Source organism: Parus major, chromosome 20 (assembly GCF_001522545.3).
Source record: "Parus major isolate Abel chromosome 20, Parus_major1.1, whole genome shotgun sequence".
Classification (NCBI taxonomy): domain Eukaryota; kingdom Metazoa; phylum Chordata; class Aves; order Passeriformes; family Paridae; genus Parus; species Parus major.
This window is the reverse complement of record NC_031788.1, coordinates 5,420,585-5,430,643: the sequence shown is the minus strand read 5'-3', so window position 1 is coordinate 5,430,643 and position 10,059 is coordinate 5,420,585. Positions and strand designations below refer to the sequence as shown.

The window sequence follows — 10,059 nt, the reverse complement described above, 5'->3', positions numbered from 1 at the left end:
TCTTCAGCTCTACTGCTGCCCGCTGCGACAACCGAGAAACTGTGAACGACAGTAAAGCGAGCTGGACGGCCGGGACAGAGGGCGGGGGACGGGCGGAGAGGGGGTCGCTAGGCCACGGGAAGAAGTGACTCCCCCGGATGGAGGGAGTGGTACGGGCCTCCCGGCGGGCCTCGAGGGCGGCCCCTGGCGGGGATGTGGGCTGCGCTGATTGGCCAGCGCGACTTGAAGGGGCCGTGGCGGGAAAGCGCCCGGGGCCTGTGGCAGTGTCGCGTCGTGTCGCGATTGTATTGCTACGGCGTGTGGGGCTGTGTCACACCGTGTCGTGCTGTGTCACACCGTGTCGTGCTGTGTCACACCGTGCCACGCTGTCTGGCGCTGTACCATGCCATGCCTGCCGTCGCTCACTGACAGCGAGCCCCTCGAGGTGCGAACGGGGGTTTGGGTTAAGCTTGCAGGTTTCCCAGCTGTGGGGCAGTGGCTGAGGTGACGCAGTGTGATTGTGCACGGGCTATGGTGGAGCGATTGCAGCTCGGTTCGGTGGATTGGGGTGCGGTACCGGGGGCAGGCTCCTCACACAAAGGGTGCCCAGCACCGGGCAGCCCCGACAGGGAATGGTCACAGCCCCGGCAGGGAATGGTCACAGCCCCGGCAGGGAATGGTCACAGCCCCGGCAGGGAATGGTCACAGCCCCAGGCTGACAGCGCTGCCGGGCACAGGGTGGCATTGCTGGGGTGCAGAGCCAGGACTCCGTGGTGCTGATGGGTCACTTCCAGCTCACAATATTCTAATCTGTGTTCTAATTCTGTGATTCCAATGTTTTGTCTCAAGGAAAAGAGGAATGGGTTGCCTGGCCCAGAGCCAACAGGAGTGAAGTCAGGGAATGGACCAGTGACTGAGGAAAGGTGATTTTGGAAGTGGGAGATGACCACCACTGACTCATTGACCGCCTACCCCAGACTCAAATGAGGGGAAGAACTCTGCCTGCGGACTAACTAGCATGAAACACAAGAAACATAACTAGGAAGTAAGGGATTGAGTAATGAATAGCAAAAAGTTCTGTAATTTGCAATCAATGAATGCTAATAGCTTTGTTAAAATGTATAAATAATGTAAAGTCTCGATGTGTGAGGAGCCAGCCTTTTGTGGGTTATCACCTAGCTCCCTACTTTGTGCAAATTAGAAAAAAACACCCAAAAATACCTCCCCTCGGTGTGTGAATTGGTGCTGCACACCGGGGAAGAAGCCCATGCTTAGGACAACAATCCAGTGCCAGAGCCATGTAGTGCTGGGTCTTGTTTTCCATTTGTTCATTTCTTCCCCCTTGTTTTCCCTTAAGTACTGAATAAAAAGAGACAAAAAACAAGCATAATGTTAAGCCCCAGCTCTGCTAGGCAAAACCTAAGCCTCTTGTTTAACCAAGCTGGATTTCCTGTGGGAATAAATAGCAGTGATTATTTCAGGTGACTCCTGGGCTGGCCATGCTGTCAGGGTCCTGGAGTTCCTCAGCAAAGCGATGTACAAGTCAAGGTGCAAAATGGCTTTTCCCTGTGAGCCCCTGGGGATGGGCAGATGGGGCTCCATGTCCCTGTGCCCACAGGGACACAGCAAGCCATGGTGACACACACCCATCCCTCTGTTCACTGTCCTCCTGGAAGGCCCCAAATTTTGGGGATAAGGGCTGTGCTTCCTCCTGCAGAGGGCACTGGGAACTTGTGCTTTTCACTTTCCGGGAAAGATCCCCTGGAGCCCGTGCAGCTCCCAATTGCACACCCATCCTGCTGCCTCTGGGGCACTGGGGACACTTAGTGGGGCATGGGCAGGGCTCTTGGCCTCACTGGGGGAAAGCAAGGAACTGTGGAGCTGCTGAATGTGGAAAAGCCACTGCTGAGAAAACAGCCCGCCCTGCTTTGCCCCTGCTTCTCCCTCTGTGCCAGAGTGATGGTGAGATGTCAGCTCTGGAAGGGCGCCCTGCCACGATGTGCTGCCCACAGGTTGGCTTCCATGGTGCTGAACCACAAATCTCACCTAAATCCCCCAATTATTGAGCCTGAACATGTTTGGGACAACAGGAGATGCTCACAGCTTTGAACGTCTGCTGTGCTCAAAGGAGGATGCTCCCTTGCCCTGGGTTACTCTTGTCCTGTTCTCCTTTGGCAGGAGTAGCTCCTCTGAAGTGTGAAATCCTGCAGCTGCAGCTTTCCTGGGGGAAGGAAGAAAATGTCCTGTGTAAGTGTGCCTGATTTTCCTGCTCTGTCTGAGAAAACACCTGCTTTGCCAGGTTGTGTTTGTGTCACCTCACATTTTGCAGTAACCAAATGATACGTTTTGGCCATCTGGGATAGCATTTCCCATTCCATTGCCCTTCCTGGTGAGAAACCAGGCTGAGGGGAAGATGATTTGCCCACAACTGGAGCAAAGCCAAAGTGAAATGAACTCAAAACCCTTTATGAGGTGGTATTTCTCTTCAAGCTGTCAGGTGAGTCTTTGGCCTCATCCTATTCTAGTCTATATCAGGAAATGGCCACACAGTCCCCAGTGATGCTGGGACCCCTCTGGGAGGCTGCAGGGTGGCTGACCCCACCACTGCCCTGGGGGAAGGGTCCTCAGGGGCCATGGGGAGCCTGGCTGGCTCCAGTGCCTTCTCCCAGGGCTGAAACACTCCACGTGCACCAGCCCAGCCTCAAGAGGAGGCTGGACACTCTCAGCCAAATTCTTCTGCTATGACAGATGGAAATGGGACATTTCCTTTTTCCTTTGGAGATGAGAGGGAAAAAAGCTAAAGGCCATTTGTGCAATTAAAAGCCTTAAATGTGGATTTTATTTCGATGTAATGGGATGGTTATTGCATATAAAAGGAGAACCAGATGGTTGTTAAAACCACATTTACTAAGTTCTAATAACTGTGAATTTGACCTGCAGCCCATCAAGAGCTGCACTCCCTCATTATAAAATAGCTTGGGAGTGTCACCCCCAGATCCTCTGGCTGATCCTTGCTGGGACTTTGGACACAGCAGCACTCACTGATCAGGGCAGGATTTGCCCTTGTGGCACAGCCCTGCAGCCACAGGGTGTCTTGCCTGTCTCTGCTTGAGCTTCAGTTGGTTGGTGATGGTGACAAGGACAGAGGCATGAGGAGGTGTGGGATACATCTGCCAGCTTGGGCAGGAGGGCCAGGGCCCCTCCATGGGGTGCAGAGCAGTGCAAAGTCTCTGCACACTCAGGGCAGAGCTGTCCTCTGCTGTTCCACCTGGTGCTAGTGGGCTTGGAGGAGGGAGCAGTGAGAGTGAAGGATGGAGAGTGGAGAATGGTGGGTGGAATGTGGGGGGTAGAAGATGGAGGATGGAAGGTGGAAAATGAAGGATGGAGGGTGCAGGATGGAAACTTGAGGCTGGATGGCGCAGAATAGGTGGAAGGTGGAGCACAAAGGAGGACAGGGAAGAGGCTGGGGTATGACTCCTTCTCCCCCTTTGGGAACCTTGTTTCAGCTTGTGCAGGCAGGGAAGGAATGGGGTGAATCTATGGAGGGAAGTGCAGGTCACATCCCCCACTGCCTCCCCACACCTGCTGTACATGATGCACGGGATCCAGGCAGTGCCTTCCCTGCAGCAGCCCTTGTACAGCTTCTGCAGCACCTCTGGGCTGGATCTGGCCCCTGTGCATTCAAGGAGAACCCAGGACAAGCAGGGGAGTGAGCCCCCAGACCTGTGGGCTGGGCTGTGGCATCCCTCCCCCCAGCTCTGCCTGCCAGCAGCGCAGCCGGTCTTCCTTCTTTGGTAAAGACTCCAACAATTCCCTTTTTAGGCTTAATACCACCAGTCCTGGGAAGGAACAGGAGCCTGTTCCCCAGCCCAGCTTTGGGTGGAGGGGCTGTCTGCAGGGAAACAGCCCCTGCTCTAAATGCCAGCAAAGGGCTTTCCAAGACAGTTTCTTCAAAACTCTCTGTGCCTGGCAGCTCTTGCCCCAGTGCAGAGGCACCCCTGGTTCTCTGCCTTCCCAGGACCACACCTCACCCAGCCAGCACCAAGGTATTGTTGTGCTGGGCTGAGTCTGCTTTCCTTATTACTCCTGGAAAGCTCTTCCTGATTAATCCCAGCTGGGAGACTTTTTTTCCCCCCCTAAGTTTTATTAAATTGTTGATATGGATTTCTCTGCAGAGCCATTTGTCCTCCCCTTCTCATCCCACTCTATGCCCCACCAAGACCCCCTGTCAGGTTGCCTGGACCCAAACCCACCCCATCCCCTGGGAGCACTGGCTGCTGCAGAGCTCTCCCAGTCTGATCCACTGAAACTCTGGGAGCAGCAGCTGCCAAAATACAGCACAACACTGAGTTCCTGCCAGGACCATGGGTACCACTGCTGAGCAGCTCCAGGATTGCCTCCATCCTCCACACTGCTAGAGACTAGGAGGGGTAAAAGATATTCCCTGCTCCTAGAGCACTTCTAAGTAATGAAATCTTCAAGGGTAAGACACTCTGGCACATCTGTCTTCAAAAGCCTTTTAGAAAGCTCTCCTTGGCAAGCAAGGAAGGTGAACAGCAATGGTCAGCATGGGCTCTGTGTGCAAGGTGCTGCTGTATCACTGGGGGTGAGGCTCATCAGCCTTGGGAATAGTGGGGCGTCACCAGAACGGGCTGGAACCATCAGCATGGAGAAGCCTGGAAATGTGGGATATTTAAGCTTGAGGTTCTCTCTCTGTTTTGGAGGAGAATAAAGTTATCACTACCACTTGCACTGCCTCCTGCAACAGTGGGCAGGTTCTTCCCAATGTCCTCCTGATGGCCTCAGGGCAGGGACACAGGCAAGTCACCAGCAAAGCTTTGGTGGTGACACAAAGGTAGCAGCCAGCTAGGGAAAGGATGGGGTGCTGTGCTCTCAGGGCTGAGTGATTGGAGAAGAACCTTTCCTTGGCTTTGTCAGTGTGTCAGTGTGGGTGGTTGCCCTGGTGGCCATGGGGCTGCCACAAAACCCCTGCACATGGTAGAAATCCCAGCTTGGCTGGTAATATTTCCCTTCTGCTCCAGCTTTGCTCAAGTCCCCAACTAAGAAAAAAAGGCCCCAGGGAGCACTCAGAAAAACTGTTAAAAATAACTTAAAATAAATCAAACCAGATAAATGCCAAGAGATTGAAGAAATACATCCTGCCTGCACTGCTGCTGCCTGTGCTGGTGCTGCTGGCATGGCAGCCAAGGCTGTGACAGGGATCCCAGAATTCCTGAGCCCATGTAGGATCAGTCACCCAGAGGTTTCTTCCTCTCCTGGCTGGATGAGCAGCTGTCTGCAGGCAGGGGAGCAACAGGCATTTCTTTGCACCAGACCCGTGCGGGGACAGCATCGAATTTCTCAAAAAGACCTTAGGATTGGGATGCTGCTGAAGGAGATGGATGATTTGGGGCTGGAGCAGCAGCAGGGCTGTAAGTCAGCGCGGCTATCATGCAGCTGCACCCGCTTTCAGCAGCCCGACTTGGCCCCGCTGGAATGGAGCTGGCTGATGGGTTCTCCTATTCCCTCCCACCCCACTGTCCCGGGGGACACGCTGCTCCTGCCCTGCAGCCGGCTGGAAGAAACTGGTTCCTGACTGTTTTAGCAACTGCAAGTATTAGGTTCCGTCTCCTTTGATTCCCCGTGTTTGGTTTGCTCTCCTACTTCATAAATATTCAACGGCCAGATGCTTGACAAAAGCGCCTGCGAATTCCCCCGCGCGTCGGTGGGAGCGGAGCCCGCGGTCCCCGGCCGGATCCTGCCCAGATCCATCCCCGTGGAGCGGGCACAGGACAGGGCCGGGGCCAAAGCCGACAGCTCGTAAACAAGCGCGGTGCCGAAACGCGCTCCCCCATCCTGCGAGTACCCGGCGCCGGTGTGAAACACCTTCGGGGGGCGCAGGCTGGGAACTTGATGCGCTAAACCGCAGGGATGGCTCTGGAGGGACATTCCCAGAGAGCAGTGGGGATGCAGCTGCTCCCTGGGAATCCAGGTTTTGTGGGTACTTGCTTCTCCCAGCGCACTGCCTGCTCCCTCTCAGTCTGCTGTCCAAGAGTGAAATCCAAAGGGTTCCTCAGATCCAGGGGGTGATTTTGGATACATTTTGCAGGGGAAACTGGTGTTTTCCTGCTCTCTTTCCCCCATGGATAGGGGCAGCATTACCCACCTCATGTACCCACTCAACTTGTCACCAGCTGGGGACAAGCCTGCACCACCAGCACCAAATCTGCAAAGCTCAGGGGTGCTGGGCACCCTCACTAGTGACTTAGCCAGAGTAGAAAGGACCATAGGGAGAGGAAAATGGGGAAAAAATAAAACCCCAACCCCCTGCATTACAAAGAGTTCCCTCTTGAGCAGTGCCCTGGTGACATCAGCACCGAGGTTGGGTGGCAGCTTCAGAGCAAGAGGTGTCAGGAGGGTGCAGGGCTGAGGGGAGAGCACAGCAGCCTCCCCAAGTTCCCCCAGTGCCTGGGCAATCCTACAAACCCCAGCTCCTGCTTAGTATTCCCCTTTCTTGCCAAAATCATTCCAGAGCATGTCAGCGTGCTGTCATGTAAGGAATCTCATTTTGGAGAGGCTTCTTCTCTCTCAGTTTGCCTTCGATACAAACCAGACACTGCCTCACTTTATGGGGTGTGAGGGCAGGGCTGCCCACATCCGGCCTTCCTCCACTCCCTCCCCAAAACCATGCTGGAGTGCAGTTGGAGGACTCACATGGTTTGTCTGGGATACTTTCTGCTGTGCGTGCTGGGTCCTTCTGCACAGATGTGCTCGTGTACAGGACTCCCTTGTGCTGTGGAAGCCCTGCATGGAAGCCACGGGAGAAAGAGCCAAACTGCTCTATGAGGTGGCTTTGGAGCTGCTCAGATGCTGCCTGCTGAGCCCTGGGGCCAAGCAAACCTTGGATGTGTGGGATGCAGCATCTTCCCTCTGCTGCATTATTATTTTGAGGACTGACAGCCAATTCCCAGAAGAGCAGTGCTCCCTGCAAAGCCCCAGGAGATACTTGTTCCCTCCTCTTCCAACCCCCATCACCTCAGCGAGGCCAGTCTCTGCACATTCCTTCCCCTCTTATTCCAGGTGACTGCACAGACCCCCAGAGCCCCTTACCTGCCTGACCTCAGTGCTCTGGGGATGCATAGTGATGGACAAGTCCTGGCCTGGATTCCCCATGCCCCTCTCAGGCCCCCTCATCAAAACAGGGTTTCCTTTCTGTGAATAACTCACTGTGAGTCTGGGTGCCTGGGGAGGCAGGGAGCAGCTCCACTTGGCAAGCAGAGCAGGGGTGATCAGCAAGGTAATTGTTTTGGGTGGCATTTATGGCTGCTTTGCACACCTGATGTCATCCTTCCTTTCTGAGAGGTTTGGCCTGGGAAGAATAATCTGCTTAGGTCAGTGAAGGATGAAAACCCTCTGTCCACCTGCAGTCCTACACAGGGAGCTTTGGAGCTGCTGGCTCCAGCCAGATGTGCAGAATTTGCCTGAAAGGGGCTGTGAGAGCCAGCAAGCTGTGATACCCCTGCAAGACTGGTGCTGAGGGGCTCTACTTGCAGCTGTTTCCACACAGGGAAAGCTGCCCTGCTGCCATGAGGGAGCAGGGCTTCCCAAGAGAGCTCAGCCCCATGGCTGAGCCAAGGGTGCTGAAATCAAATGGGGATTTTGAAAGGCTGCTCCCAGGAGGTGCCTGAATCTCACCTGGGTCCTTTTCCAGTCCTGCCAGTACCAGCTGGGACTGGTATTCTGTCCCCATCACTGTGTGGGACCAGAGAGGTGGTTATGGCAAGTCCACAAAGACCTTGACCGTGGTTCAAGGAGCGCTTGGACAATACTCTGAGGCACGTGCTGTGAGTTTTGGGGTTGTCCTGTGCAGGGCCAGGAGCTGGGCTCTATGATCCTTGTGGCTCTGTTCCAGCTCAGGATATTCCATGATTCTGTGATGGTTGTTGTCTCCAGTTTTACCTGCAGTAACCTGGGAGTAGCTTTTGCCTCTTCTAGGTTTGCGGCTCATTCTTACAATATATTGCAGTCTGCATCATGCAAGATGTGTTGGAGAACATTTTGAGTGCAAAGACTGTTGCACCCCTTGAAGTATCCTGCCAGCAATACCATGCCTGGACCTGATCCCTGCTGGGTCTGGTCCTGAATGCCCCTTGGACTAACAGGGATCTGAGGCAGCATATCCTCTCTGCACAATGTCCAGCACTTCTGCTCCCTGCTGTGCTCCTGCACCAGCCCAGCCATCCCTGACCTCTCCTTTCCCCATCTGCAGCACTAGCCAAAGGTGTCCTGGGCAGGTTCTGCATCCCAGGGAGGGAACAGCCCCCTTTCCAAGGATTCCTGGCCCATATGGAACACAGCTTTGCAAAGGCACAAGAATTTGTTCAAGAGTTCACCGAAGTTTAAAGTGAGTTTGTCTCAGACGCACCCTCTGTGATGCTTTTCCATCCTCACTCACATCAAATCATCACTGGACATTTATTGTTTCTGGGCATGCTCCAGTTCCTCCAGGAGGCAGCAATAAGAGGGCCCCTCACCTCCTTTTTCTCCTGCCATCCCCAGGCTCAATCCCAGCTCCCCTAATTTTCCATCCCTCCAAGCTCCAAACTCAACACCCCCAAAGCCCCCAACGAGGAGCTAGGCTGGATCATGTCCCAGAAGGGTGAGGGCTCTCCATGCAGCTGGGGCAATCAGTCCAGACTGTGGAGCTCAGCCTGGGTGGTGGCAACAAGAGGGTGAGCAGAGTGGAAGGGCTGGCTGGGAGCAGAGCATTGCAGTGTGGGGAGACAGAGGAGGTGAGGAGGTGCAGGAGAATGCCAGGATCCCCCCTGACCGGCGGTTGATGCTCCCTGCTGCAATTCAAAAGCTGCTGCAGCCTCAGGATAGGGTTTCCAGTACAAACACTCCGAGATTTTCTCTCCAAGTTTGTGTTCCAAGACTAATTTCTCAATATTCGTTTAGGGAGTCTGCCTTTCTGTGGGTGTAAATCTGTGTACCTCCACCACCTCAGAGAGGCCCATGCTGATTGATATCAGCTGAGATGCTGACCCCAAATTTGCAGTTTGCACAAATGTTCCTGCCAATAAAACTGTTATTTAAAGTATTCAGAGAAAGTGAACCCAGGAGGCATGTGAACATGGTCCAAACAAATCTAATTAAAGCTTTCATCCAGAAAATTCTTCCTTACTATAGAACAAAAATCCACATATTAATACTTGTCCTCACTTCACTGGGACTAAAAAACTGAGTTTGGAAGCCTAAGATAAATGAAATTTGTGCTGGGCTGAGCACTCACAAACCCTGCTGGCTCCAGGACACCTCAGAGCTCTCATTTGGTCTCTTCCTGCATCCCCATCCTTATAGTACTTTCTGGATGGCTCTTAGCTTTGTTGCTTAATTCAGACAGTCCAGCTGGGCTGCAGTGGAGCAGCCACATGCTGCATGTTCTGGGGAAGCAGCTCAGGAAACATCCTGGCAGGGACTAATGGAAGCCAGGAAGGACAGAGGTACCAGCATCAGGAACCACCAGCTTGCAGGAACACTGTGGAGCTGATCCAGATGTTCCATCCTGGCTGTTCCAGTGCTTGGGGTGCTGGCTTTGGGCAGCTCATGCCTCATTTTGGTCTGCACAAACTGTCACAGTAAACCCACCCAGGAGCAGCAGCTGGTCCAGTCCTTGCAGCAGAGTTTTGGAGGGCTCCATGTTAGCCACGAACTCCCCAGTAAACTGATTATCCCTTGGGATACAGGCAGGGCTCCTTCCTAAGGGCATCACTCACAGGAATGACTCCTGTCACATCCTATGAGAACACTGTACTGGTGCCTCTGATGGTTCCAAGTGGGAGCCAAGGATCAGTTCTGCAGGACACGCGTCTGACCCTCTCAAGTTCAAAGACTACAGACACATAATCCCTTGCTGGTCTAGCCTCTTCCTATTTTCTCTTCTTCTGTCTTTCTCTCCCTTGTTTCAACTGACATTAAGTGGAAATCAGCCCATCACTTACCTTTTTCTTCCTCAATGCCTCTCCAAGAAGCTAAACAAACAAATCTACCCTCCTGTATCACCTTCATTTCATCTGCCCT

General features: G+C 53.7%; 1 long non-coding RNA gene across 1 annotated transcript; it reads left to right on the top strand.

Annotated features, from left to right (window-relative positions):
* Positions 1 to 13: 13 nt before the first annotated feature.
* LOC107213184 lies at positions 14 to 1,363 on the top strand. Its single transcript, XR_001524659.2, has 2 exons — positions 14 to 424; positions 829 to 1,363. It is a non-coding gene; the product is annotated as an uncharacterized LOC107213184 (long non-coding RNA).
* Positions 1,364 to 10,059: the final 8,696 nt, after the last annotated feature.